The 13,655-nt window shown below is 44.3% G+C and overlaps 1 protein-coding gene across 2 annotated transcripts in view; it reads left to right on the forward strand.

The window, feature by feature from the left end:
- The window catches only part of THSD4 (thrombospondin type 1 domain containing 4), a 1,079,410-nt gene that overhangs the window by 1,023,320 nt on the left and 42,435 nt on the right, over positions 1-13,655 (forward strand). The gene's annotated exons all lie outside the window — the stretch shown is intronic.

Here is a 13,655-nt window from a genome sequence, read left to right on the forward strand (position 1 = left end):
AGAGCAGTGCAGTGACCTGAGCTAACATCAATGGGTCAGCCCAGGTCACTGCAGGGGATGACAAGTGCTGCTGTCAGCGAGGTACATTACCTGCGCTGATCTCCAGCACTGCCGACAGCCCCTGTCACTGAGTTCAGTGACCGGCGCCTTCACAGCCAAATATCGCGAGAGGTCCGTGACGTCACCGCTAGTCAGTCTCGGGTCGGAAGCGAGAGGTGATGTGACAAGCGGCGGCCATGGAGGACAGTGACAGCGCTGAGGTCGGGATGGCGGGACTTCATCACCGCAGGTAAGCCGAGCGGGGGGTGGGGGGATGTGTGTGTGTGTGTGTGTGTGTGTATATGTGTACATGCCGCGGGCAGGAGGGGGCGGAGTGAGCTGAGCGGGGAAGTGTGGGCTTCCTGCACGTAACTAAGATAAACATCGGGTTACTAACCAAAGCGCTTTGCTTGGATACCCGATGTTTATCTTGGTTACCAGCTTGTGGCAGGCTGCCAGCGATGGCTCCTGCACACTGTAGCTGTAAAAAGCCCTGCTTTTTGCTGCTAGAACCGTTCTCGAACGTATCTAGAACTATCGAGCTTTTGCAAAAAGCTCGAGTTCTAGTTCGATCTCGAACAGCCCCAAAAATCACTCGAGCTTAGAACTGGAGAACCTCGAACCACGAACTGCGCTCAACTCTAGTGCAGAGCCAGATAGCAGTGGGCACCCTCATGTAGGATACAGTGATTAATACTCACTTATCCTCGTTCCCCCGCTGATCCAGTCTCCTCGGCGCGTCCACTGCTGTCGCTCGCTCTGACCTCAATGCAGGTGCGCAGTGGTGACGTCACCGCGCTCTGCTTCAGAGCTGTCAGAACGCTGACAGTTACAGCGGGGAGAATGATAAGAGAGGGAGCGCGCTGCTCACTCTCTCATCATTGCTCTCAATTGTATCGGCAACTGTGATGCCGATGCAATTGAAAGCGCGATACTCGGCGGGGGGGAGGGGAGCGGTGACAGCGTGGGCACTGGGCCCCCCTGAGTAGCGGTGCGCCACTCCTGCCACAGCGAGTGGGCCCCCCCCGGCAGCTAAGGGCCCCGGTATTTGACCGGGTTTGCCGGGTGCTAACGCCGGCCCTGACCTCAAGGGTACTAAATTCCACACCATTTCTGATGCCATGGCTGGTACGGATGCCTGTTTTGAGGCACAACTGAAATCCTTCTTTTTGCTAGGCTTACAGAACTTGGAATACCGATGTAAGGAGTGTGTTGACATCAGTGGAGAGTATGTAGAATAAATGTAAAGTTTCATCATCCTATCTGGGTAAAGCCAAAGACTTATCAGCAGCCCCTCGTATAAAAGTAATCACTACTGTGCTTATGTGGATTTTTCATAAAATATCATCATGATATTTTTCTTTTCTTTTAAGATTTGCTGAAGACCAAGAAAACAAATCCGTTTTTATAAAGTTTATCTAATTCTCACTGTGTTTTTCATGTGCAGATGAGTCTCTGCTCCTAATAACCAGAATATTCCTTGTCTCGCAGATGTCAGGATTATTTTACACGGCAGATATCCCCTCGCTTTTCCAGAGTCGCACTCGTCTCTTCTGCACATGATATGAATATGACTAGGGGTTGTCTCTAGCTGCTTGTCACTAATAATACATGTTTCTCTTATTGAACGCAAAGAAAAAAAATACCCTGAAATGAATTACTTGGCAAACCTTGAAAATGTCCTATCTGCGCCCCTCATAATATTGTTTTTTTGTTTTGTTTTTATTCTCACATCTCCTTCACACGGATTGTTTTATATCTAAAATGGCATATGTTCTTAGCAATTTGTCAAATAACAACCTGCAATTTTACTCTTGTTTATTGTATTCAAGAAAACTGTGTGCCAATTGTCAGTTTTGCATTTTGTCTGTGGAATTCAGTCATTTGCATTTTTGGTGACAGCTCGGATATAGAAGAGATGAGACACTACGTTAGCTTAAAGCATGCAAAAGAAAAGTCGTCTTTAAGGATGAATATATGTAGCCCTGAAGGGCAATATTTTTACTGCCATATTACAACTATTTTTCTCACTATTACCATTTTCTTTGTCTGATTGCATTAGCATTAAAGCGGTATTCCCATCTCCAAGATACTATCCTAATATGTAGTAGGTGTAATAATAATAATAATAATAATAGCAAATACCTCATATAGAAATGTAGTATAGTTCTTCTGATTAACTATGTCACTTACCTCATGTTCAGGGCATTGCAGGACCTTAGGTATCTATGGTTATAACCATGAGCAACTAACTTTGACTATATGCTTTGACAGAATAGTGATTAATTTTGTAATATATATTCTATGTTGTTGGATTCTAGCTATGCACTGCCTTATAACCCTTTGTTTACCCTTTGACATTATCTGGTTGCATATGTGCAACTCCTTATGGGTCACTGGTTGTGTATGCCCCTAGGATTAAACCCGTGTTTTGACATGTTGGACTAAGTTTATTTTACCCTTTGTCCATTGTGCTTTATATATATATATATATATATATATATATATATCTGTTACAATAACTTCCATTTTTTCGTGCCTTGATGTCAACATATATACGGTTAGGTCCAGAAATATTTGGACAGTGACACAATTTTCGCAAGTTGGGCTCTGCATGCCACCACATTGGATTTGAAATGAAACCTCTACAACAGAATTCAAGTGCAGATTGTAACGTTTAATTTGATGGTTTAAACAAAAATATCTGATAGAAATTGTAGGAATTGTACACATTTCTTTACAAACACTCCACATTTTAGGAGGTCAAAAGTAATTGGACAAATAAACCAAACCCAAACAAAATATTTTTATTTTCAATATTTTGTTGCAAATCCTTTGGAGGCAATCACTGCCTTAAGTCTGGAACCCATGGACATCACCAAACGCTGGGTTTCCTCCTTCTTAATGCTTTGCCAGGCCTTTACAGCCGCAGCCTTCAGGTCTTGCTTGTTTGTGGGTCTTTCCGTCTTAAGTCTGGATTTGAGCAAGTGAAATGCATGCTCAATTGGGTTAAGATCTGGTGATTGACTTGGCCATTGCAGAATGTTCCACTTTTTTGCACTCATGAACTCCTGGGTAGCTTTGGCTGTATGCTTGGTGTCATTGTCTATCTGTACTATGAAGCGGCGTCCGATCAACTTTGCGGCATTTGGCTGAATCTGGGCTGAAAGTATATCCCGGTACACTTCAGAATTCATCCGGCTACTCTTGTCTGCTGTTATGTCATCAATAAACACAAGTGACCCAGTGCCATTGAAAGCCATGCATGCCCATGCCATCACGTTGCCCCCACCATGTTTTACAGAGGATGTGGTGTGCCTTGGATCATGTGCCGTTCCCTTTCTTCTCCAAACTTTTTTCTTCCCATCATTCTGGTACAGGTTGATCTTTGTCTCATCTGTCCATAGAATACTTTTCCAGAACTGAGCTGGCTTCATGAGGTGTTTTTCAGCAAATTTAACTCTGGCCTGTCCATTTTTGGAATTGAAGAATGGTTTGCATCTAGATGTGAACCCTTTGTATTTACTTTCATGGAGTCTTCTCTTTACTGTTGACTTAGAGACAGATACACCTACTTCACTGAGAGTGTCCTGGACTTCAGTTGATGTTGTGAACGGGTTCTTCTTCACCAAAGAAAGTATGCGGCGATCATCCACCACTGTTATCATCTATGGACGCCCAGGCCTTTTTGAGTTCCCAAGCTCACCAGCCAATTCCTTTTTTCTCAGAATGTACCTGACTGTTGATTTTGCTACTCCAAGCATGTCTGCTATCTCTCTGATGGATTTTTTCTTTTTTTTCAGCCTCAGGATGTTCTGCTTCACCTCAATTGAGAGTTCCTTAGACCGCATGTTGTCTGGTCACAGCAACAGCTTCCAAATGCAAAACCACACACCTGTAATCAACCCCAGACCTTTTAACTACTTCATTGATTACAGGTTAACGAGGGAGACGCCTTCAGAGTTAATTGCAGCCCTTAGAGTCCCTTGTCCAATTACTTTTGGTCCCTTTAAAAAGAGGAGGCTATGCATTACAGAGCTATGATTCCTAAACCCTTTCTCCGATTTGGATGTGAAAACTCTCATATTGCAGCTGGGAGTGTGCACTTTCAGCCCATATTATATATATAATTGTATTTCTGAACATGTTTTTGTAAACAGCTAAAATAACAAAACTTGTGTCACTGTCCAAATATTTCTGGACCTAACTGTACATGCCGTTTAACCATCTGTTTTTGCCTCTGGGCATGAGGATACAGTACGCAATATGACCATTTTTATCATTCTTTTTTCTTTATGTTAATGTTTGGGACCACCTTAATTGAGAGATGCATCCTCTTAGTAATTTTTTATGTATTAACATATGGATTCATTCATACTCACTGCACGATCTATTGTGCTTCTTGCATTTTCCTCCGGAGGAGCGTGTTCGCATCTGTCTCTCTGAAGCCTGGGCACACTCTGGCATCTGTTGTGTCTGCGCACTCACAGGAGCCATGGTGATTTGTCCCTGTTCCCAAGCATCCCTGCGGAGTTCTCCAATGACCGAGGCTGCGGCGCGGGTCGATTTGGGCCACCACACATATGCCACACAACTACCCTGGATATATAAAAATGGCAGTACTGGTATTTCCTGTTTTTGGGGCTATTTTAGCTGATGCACAGGATCTATGCACCAGATTATACCTTCCCCCTGATGAAGCTGTCCAATTCCTAAGTACCGCAAAATGTGCATTGGGGCTTTTTATGAAATTCCTGCACTACCTGGTTATGTTATATTAATTGGCATATTTTATTTATCTTTCACTGTCTCCACTTCCACTCCTATTACTGATACCCGTCTTTGCATTGACTTCACGGTTTTTTGATAGGGAGGTTTTACAATGCATGGTAATTACCAGGAGCTCTGTCAGGTGGCTTCATTTTCATGCCACTCCTACTCTTCTTTTTTCTAATTTTTGTCAATATGGTTTTTATATGCACTTTGTTTAATTGTTAATGAAGAGAATTGAATTTAAGCAAAATCTTTTCTGTTCGCCTTATATCATAGCTATGCCTATAAAGTTACTTAAACCAAGTTTCTTTATTTCATCCTGGTTACTTTCTTATAATCTTTATGGATATGTTAAAAACTATTTCTAATTAGAGGTATTTGCTAATATTATTATTATTACACCTACTACATATTGGGATAGAATCTTAGAGATAGGAATAACCCTTTAATATTTATCTATGTATCATCATTCTATGTGTTTATCTTTCTAAACATTCATCTATGTATCAATAGGTATAGATGTAGCAGCTACTCCAAAAAATTAACATGTGCAGGACATAGTATAACATTAATAAACAACTCATATTTTGGCATAAATACAAATATATACATATGGTGTGAAAAAGCTAAGTCATACAAAAATGTGTTCCATGACCCCCTTTTTGTGCTGGGCATTGCTTCACCACGTCGTTTATATATATATATTTATATATATATATATATATATATATATATATATATATATATATATATATATTGTGATAACACGCTCGGGGATCGCCTTTGCTGGGTTCAAAGGGCACGTATTCACCTCAGGCGGACAGCTGAATTCAAGGTGTAACTGACGCTTGGTCAGGTTTATTGCAGTGAAGCATAAACAAAAGAAAAACACCAACAAAATAAATCCTTGCCTGTCCGGCACTAACTATACACGGTGATATCCTAACTACAAACTGGAGGGCTTCTCCCTTCCAGCTAAACCATACAGACATCAAGCACTGCTCCTACTCACAAGTATCTCCTACACAGACAGGCTGTCTGTGCTCCCAGATGGAGACCCTCCCCCACTCTCTGACTCCTTTTACATCAGTCCTTCACCTCCCATTAATCCATTAGTAACCAGGTGATCCTGACCAGGCTAAGTCACATAGGACTGACACCGGGGTGAGATATACCTGCCCTCATCCACTAATCCCACATGAGTCTCACATTTCCCCCCCCCCCTCTGCTCAAACCACCTCAGCTGAGCAACGGCACCCACAAAACAGTGCACACGAGACAGGGCATCAGCATTCACCATCTGCACCCCAGGGCGGTGTTCCGCTGTAAACTGGTAGGCCTGAAGTGCAAGGAACCACCGGGTCACTCGGCCATTCCGTTCCCTATTCAAGTGCATCCACTTGGGAGGGGCATGGTCAGTGATCAGCTGGAACTTCCTTCCAACCAAGTAATATTTGAGGGACTCCAGAGCCCACTTAATGGCTAAGCATTCCTTTTCCACTACCGCATATTTCCGTTCATGCTTATTCAGTTTCCGACTAAGATAAAGGACCGGGTGTTCCTCTCCGTCCTTCAGTTGCAACAATACGACCCCTATACCGGCGTCAGAAGCGTCCGTTTGGACCACGAACTCGCTGCGAAAGTCAGGAGTCACTAGCACAGGTTGAGAGCAAAGAGCAAGTTTCAAGTTATGGAAGGCTTCTTCGGCTGCCGCGGTCCATTTGATCATGACAGAGTCTTTCCCTTTGGTAAGATCCGTCAGGGGAACAGTGGTGGCCGCAAAATTGGGAATGAACCGTCGGTAATAGCCGGCTATTCCCAAAAAAGCTCTCACCTGCTTCTTGTTGACTAGTTGTGGCCAGCTCTGAATGGCTTGTATCTTGTCAATCTGGGGCTTAACGATTCCCCTCCCAATTACGTATCCCAAATACCGGGCTTCTTCCAGCCCAATATGACATTTCTTGGGGTTTGCTGTTAGACCTGTCTCCCGCAGGTCCTCAATCACGACCTGTAGTTTCTGGAGGTGTGTCTCCCAGTCCAGGCTGTATATGACAATATCATCCAAATACGCAGAAACATACTGCCTATGGGGCCTCAGGACTTGGTCCATCAACCTTTGAAAGGTTGCCGGTGCCCCGTGAAGTCCAAACGGCATATACACATACTGGTATAAACCGTCCGGTGTAGAAAATGCGGTTTTCTCTTTAGCGGCCTCCGTTAGCAGGATCTGCCAATAGCCCTTCGTTAAGTCTAGGGTCGTGATATATCGGGCTTTTCCAAGCCGATCTATTAATTCGTCGACCTGCGGCATAGGGTAGGCATCAAATTTGGAGACTTCATTTAGTCTCCTGAAGTCATTGCAGAATCGAATGGAGCCGTCTGGTTTCGGAATTAGCACAATTGGACTCGACCGGCACTATGCGATTCCTTGATTACACCCAACTCTAACATGGTCTTCACTTCTCGCGAGACAGCTTCCCGCCAAGCTTCTGGTGTTCTGTAGGGCTTTACCTGAACTGTTACCACGGGCTCTGTTATGATATCATGTTTAATGAGAGTGGTCTGCCCGGGCTTTTCTGAGAAAAACTCGTGATTGCTGATTACAAACTGCTTGACATCTGTCTTTTGCTGCTCCAACAGCATCTCCGCAATCCCGACCTCCGGTATAGTCTGCGTGCAGACCGGAAGGGCCAGACCTGCTGACAATGCTGGACGGTCCTTCTAGGGTTTTATCAGATTCACGTGATAAATCTGTTCAGGCTTCCTTTTACCAGCCTGGTACACTTTGTAGTTTACCTCACCCACCCGTTCCATAATTTCAAAGGGGCCTTGCCACTTTGCCAGGAATTTGCTCTCTGCCATGGGGACCAGTATCAATACCCTATCTCCAGGTGTAAAAGTACGGATCTTGGCCCCCCTATCATAAATCCTCTTCTGTGCTCCTTGAACCTGTATCATATGCTCTTAACGATGGGCATCACCGCGGCAATTCGGTCCTGCATTTGGGTTACATGGTCTATTACACTTTTGAACGGGGTGACCTGTCCCTCCCAGGTTTCTTTAGCGATATCTAACAGGCCACGGAGACGTCGGACGTACAGAAGCTCGAAAGGAGAGAACCCGGTGAAAGACTGGCGCACCTCCCGGATGGCAAAAAGCAAATAAGGGAGTAAGTAGTCCCAGTTCTTCCCGTCCTTGTCTATCGCCTTACGGGGCATCTGTTTCAAGGTTTTGTTAAACCGTTCGACCAGTCCGTCCATTTGAGGGTGATCCATGGAGGTGCGTAACTGTGCTATTTGTAACAGCCTGCAGGGCTCTTTCATTACTTTGGACATAAAGGGGGTCCATTGGTCTGTGAGTATTTGTTTTGGGACACCGACCCGACTAAACACATGGACCAGCTTCTTGGCAATGGTCTTGGTGGCCGTGTTACGAAAAGGGATAGCCTCGGGGTAACGTGTGGCATAATCCAAGATGACAAGGATGTGCTGGTGTCCTTGTGCAGACTTGGGGAGGGGTCCCACTAGATACATCCCAATCCTTTCAAATGGGATCTCGATGATGGGCAGAGGTACTAAGGGGTTACAGAAACGGGGCCTAGGTGCAGAGATTTGGCAGTCGGGACAAGACTCGCAATAGGTGCGAATATCATGATGCATGCCGGGCCAAATAAAACAGTGTAATATCCTTTCGGTGGTTTTTTGGACCCCCAGGTGACCCCCCATCACGTGTCCGTGTGCCAGGTCCAGCACTCTCCGCCTGTAGGGTTTTGGCACAACCAATCGTTCTCTATCTGATAGAGAAAGTCATTCTCCAGGGCCATGTAGGGGTAAGCCAGCCTAGTACCTGCACCCACCTGCACCCAGTTTATCATTTTAACATTTTTTATAGCCTGAGACAGGGTAGGATCTCTCATTTGCTCACTTTGGAAGTCATCTTTCTGGACTTCTGAATTCAGCCAACCAGAAGGTTGACAGCCGCCCACGTCTACCTCTGCCCTGGGTTCATCGGTATCGCCCACCAGAACTGAAAATGGGAACTCTAGGTTGGTCTCAGAGGATTTCTTCTCTGACTCCTCTTGAGGGGCATCCTCTAGTGGCTCCGGGCCCACACAAGGTGTGGGAGAAGGACTATCTGTGCGGCTACCCTAGGGTACTAATTGGTTCTCCCACAACTGCCAGAAGTGGGGAAAATCCCTGCCCAAAATGATATAATGCAATAACACTGGTACTAGTCCCACCTTATGATGCACAGACCCATAGGGCGTAGTAATGCAGGAGACCGTTGTGAGGTACGAGCAGGTGTCTCCATGCACACATGTCACAGAAAATTTATCTGACAGTCCCATCGGGACTGCCACCAGACTGGCCTTTACCAGAGTCACCACACTTCCCGAGTCTAATAGTGCAACAACAGTATTGCCATCAATGGACACTTCACACAGGTGTTTTTTCATATCGCCTTGACATGCCACAATACACACTACCCGTGCAACCATAGCCATGCGCTTTTCAAAGTTTGTGACATCGCACTGCATCGGTTCTGTAGTTACTGGACAGTTTGCAGCAATGTGGCCCACCTCCTGGCAGTGGAAACACCTCACGGGCCCCTTGCTAAGACCATAGTTTGGCACCTTAGGCCTCACATGGCCAGCAGTCCTATTTTCCTCCTCCACTGCCTTAGAACTTTTTCCTCCTCCTCCCCTAGACCCTGGAACAGTCTTACCAGATCCTCGTCGAGAAGGATATATATATATATATATATATAAAAAAAAATATACACAGTACAGACCAACAGTTTGGACACATCTTCTCATTCAAAGAGTTTTCTTTATTTTCATGACTCTGAAAATTGTAGATTCACATTGAAGGCATCAAAACTATGAATTAACACATGTGGAATGAAATACTTAACAAAAAAGTGTGAAACAACTGAAAATATGTCTTATAGTCTAGGTTCTTCAAAGTAGCCACCTTTTGCTTTGATTACTGCTTTGCACACTCTTGGCATTCTCTTGATGAGCTTCAAGAGGTAGTCACCGGAAATGGTCTTCCAACAGTTTTAAAGGAGTTCCCAGAGATGCTTACCACTTGTTGGCCCTTTTGCCTTCACTTTGTGGTCCAGCTCACCCCAAACCATCTCGATTGGGTTCAGGTCTGGTGACTGTGGAGGCCAGGTCATCGGGCGTAGCAACCCATCACTCAAATAGCCCTTACACAGCCTGGAGGTGTGTTTGAAGGCATTTCAGCAGGACAATGACCCCAATGTGAGTACAATTTTCAGAGCATGAATATAAAGAAAACTCTTTGAATGAGAAGCTGTGTCCAGCTTTTGGTCGGTACTGTATATATATTATATATATATTATATATATATATATATATATATATATATATATATATATATATATATATATATATATATATATGCGCACACACGCGCGCGCACACACACACACACACACACACACACACACACACGTGTACATTTACAGAACTAAATATTACAGGGATACTTGTTCAACTCAAACATAGATATGCAACCCACAGTCTCCTTGCAGATGGTTCCATTTATCAGATTTAAACCCAGAACCTTTAAGCTGCATTAAAGGTAACCTACAACCAGGTTTTCCCAATATAAACTAAAGCCACCACCTTTACCGCCTTTTTTTCAGTAATCTAGCAACCTATATGTAAGTCACTAATCCCCTCTGCCTACCTCAAAAAAATCCTTTTATAATCCTCTCATATTGATGGTTGTTGCCATTTTCCTGCTTTGCTCCATCATCCACACAGTTGCCGTCCTCCTGCCCTTCGTCATCCACACAGTGCCTCGCAATCCCGATCCCCCTGTGCAGGTGTTATTGACTCTACCCTGCAGAAGGCAGAGCAAAGTATTGTAATGTGCATGCACCGGGAGAGGACAAAAAAGTGCCGATGACCCAAAGGTGAAGGTGGTGCTTGTACACTACAGTAATTTGCTCTGCCTTCAACAAGGTAGAGTGAAGTATGCCTGTGTAAGATCAACATTGGGAGGCACTGTGTGGATGATGAAAGATGTGGATTTGTCATCCACATGAAGCAAGGCAGGAGCATTGCGATTCTGTGGAGGGAGGAGGTGTGAAGCAAGGCCAGCATCACCCATCAGACTGTACCACGTTGAATGACTGGATTATAAAAAATATCTTTTGGAATATGCCCCAGGGATTTTGGGGCTTATATATTGGTTGCTAGAATACTGTAAGACAGGCAGTAAAGGTGGTGGCCTTCATTTATATTGGGAAAACCTGGTGACAGGTTCCCTTTAAGGACATACATAGAAATCCAAAGACCCTATAGTGAATGTCCATATGTCTACAGCTTAGAGTACACAACCCATCCGTTTACCCACCTGGCTCAATGAAGGTGTGAGAGCCCTTCCTAGTTTAACTACTTAGATGGAATGGTTTTGATCATGGCACGTAGGGAGTTAAACGACCTCCAATTACAAGCAGTTATAGTGTCTGCTATATAAAACAATCATGTTTGGAGCAGGCTCAGTCATTCAGGGGTTGGGTTGGCACTGGGACCCCTCAGATAATGGGTCTCAAAACAGTCACATGACTTGGCCAGTCATAACTGTCATAATTGGCAGCCAGCTACAGCTAAAATTTTGCTAATCAGTACTATGCTGGAAAAAAGGTTAAAAATATTAAAAACATATCTCACCATTCACCTCTCAGGCCGCCTCCACTGCTCCCTGCTTGCTGTTTAGACCTCTAAGTCTCCACCACATCTCACTACTGGCCCAGTTTTTATTTAGGTTGGGGCTTCCATCCATAAGCAGGCCCCAGAGAACACTGTGCATGCATGGATTGTACTTGTGGCTGGAAGCCCTTGCCAAGAGTGAATACTGAGCTGAAGATGCAACGCAACGGAGGACGGGACAGCAGTCAAGCAGCGACCAGAGAGGTGAATGTAGGGTGAGTATAAGGGCTCTTTTTCATTTTTTACATCTTATGTTTATTATGTACTGGGGTCTGTGGAGACCCCCAAAGCATAATAAGCAATATTAAATTACTTGTTTACTGGTAAAATCCATGTGAACTGATGAATTAGAATTTCGCCTGATTCACTCATCTTTATTTAGTAGTGCATGTGAATATGCGAGACATTTGATTTTAATCTGTTTTACCAGGGTAAAGTACTAAGTTCTGATATTGTAGTCGTCTTTTCCTTGTCGGTAGTCTCTTTGCAAATGTTTAAAAGTCTTATTTTCAATAACATAGTAACTAAGCACACAGTGTAGCGGAGAGGGAAAGATACTGAGGGGGATGATGCTGCAGTCTCTATGCCTCAGCCAGGGGGAATTATGCTATGAGATGGTAAGGGAGTATCAGGTGAGATATTTAGGACTCACAGTGCTGTTCTCCTGCTAAACTCATTTTTGGTTCACCCCAACGTTGCCTTATAATCATGTTTGTCATCTGCGTGGAATATAGGAATGATAAAGTCCAGCTATTAATGAAAATGGGGTATTAATATTAGAAAGGCCCGAGTCACTAGTTATATTCTGCAGCAAACAGTGCACTTGTGCCTATTCTGCTTAATGAACGGTTATTAGTAGGCTATTGGAATTACACGTTTCTTGGCTCTGACATAAAGCCAACAATGTTCTGTTGCTATAAACCACTTGGCCCAATTCTTAAGCCTAAAGCAAGGTTTTCAGCTGTAGATTTTCTCTTTCTGCCAATGGAAAACATTATGTTTATAAGCACAAATTAGGAATTATCGTCGTTCGGCCCTGTTCAGGTTATTTAATATTATGGTTGCTCTTTAGTCTTTTGCCATACAGTTGTAACTCAGCATCATTTAAATTGATTGTAAGTCATTAGCGGCAATTACTTTGGGCAAATTGCAAGGTTCTTTTTCAATTTTGTAGATTGTATATTTCTCAAATAATTCTCGCTATGAATTCACTTTATTGGTGCAGTTTAATTCTGTTCATGGCCTAAGCATATTGATCGGATACAACTAAATCCCCTTATTGCTACTATTTATATAGCGCCATTAATTCCATAGCACTACACAGACATCATCACTATCTCCATTGGAGCACACAATCTATATTCCCAGTAAGGGTACCTTCACACTTTAGTGATGCAGCAGCGATCCGACCAGCGATCTGACCTGGTCAGGATCGCTGCTGCATCGCTACATGGTCGCTGGTGAGCTGTCAATCAGGCAAATCTCACCAGTGACCAGCCCCCAGCCAGCAGCGACGTGCAAGCAACGCTGCGCTTGCACGGAGCCGGCGTCTGGAAGCTGCAGACACTGGTAACTAAGGTAAACATCGGGTATGGTTACCCGATGTTTACCTTAGTTACCAGCTCACACCTCTTAACTTAGCATGTGCAGAGAGCAGGAGCCGGCACTGGCAGCGTGAGAGCTGCGGAGGCTGGTAACGAAGGTAAATATCGGGTAACCGCCTTGGTTACCCGATGTTTACCTTGGTTACACCTTACCGCAGGCTGTCAGACGCCGGCTCCTGCTCCCTTCACATTCAGGATTGTTGCTCTCTCGCTGTCACACACAGCGATGTGTGCTTATCAGCAGGAGAGCAACAATAAAAAAACGAACCAGGGCTGTGTGTAACGAGCAGCGATTTCACAGCAGGGGCCAGATCGCTGCTCAGTGTCACACACAGCGAGATCGCTAATGAGGTCACAAAAAACGTGACTCAGCAGTGATCTCAGTAGCGATCTCGCTGTGTGTGAAGTACCCCTAAGTCTTTGGAGGGTGGGAGGAAATCCATGCAAACACAGGGAGAATATACAAACTACTTGGAGATGTTGTCCTTGGTGGG

The sequence above is a fragment of the Anomaloglossus baeobatrachus genome, chromosome 4 (assembly GCF_048569485.1).
Source record: "Anomaloglossus baeobatrachus isolate aAnoBae1 chromosome 4, aAnoBae1.hap1, whole genome shotgun sequence".
NCBI classification, from domain to species: domain Eukaryota; kingdom Metazoa; phylum Chordata; class Amphibia; order Anura; family Aromobatidae; genus Anomaloglossus; species Anomaloglossus baeobatrachus.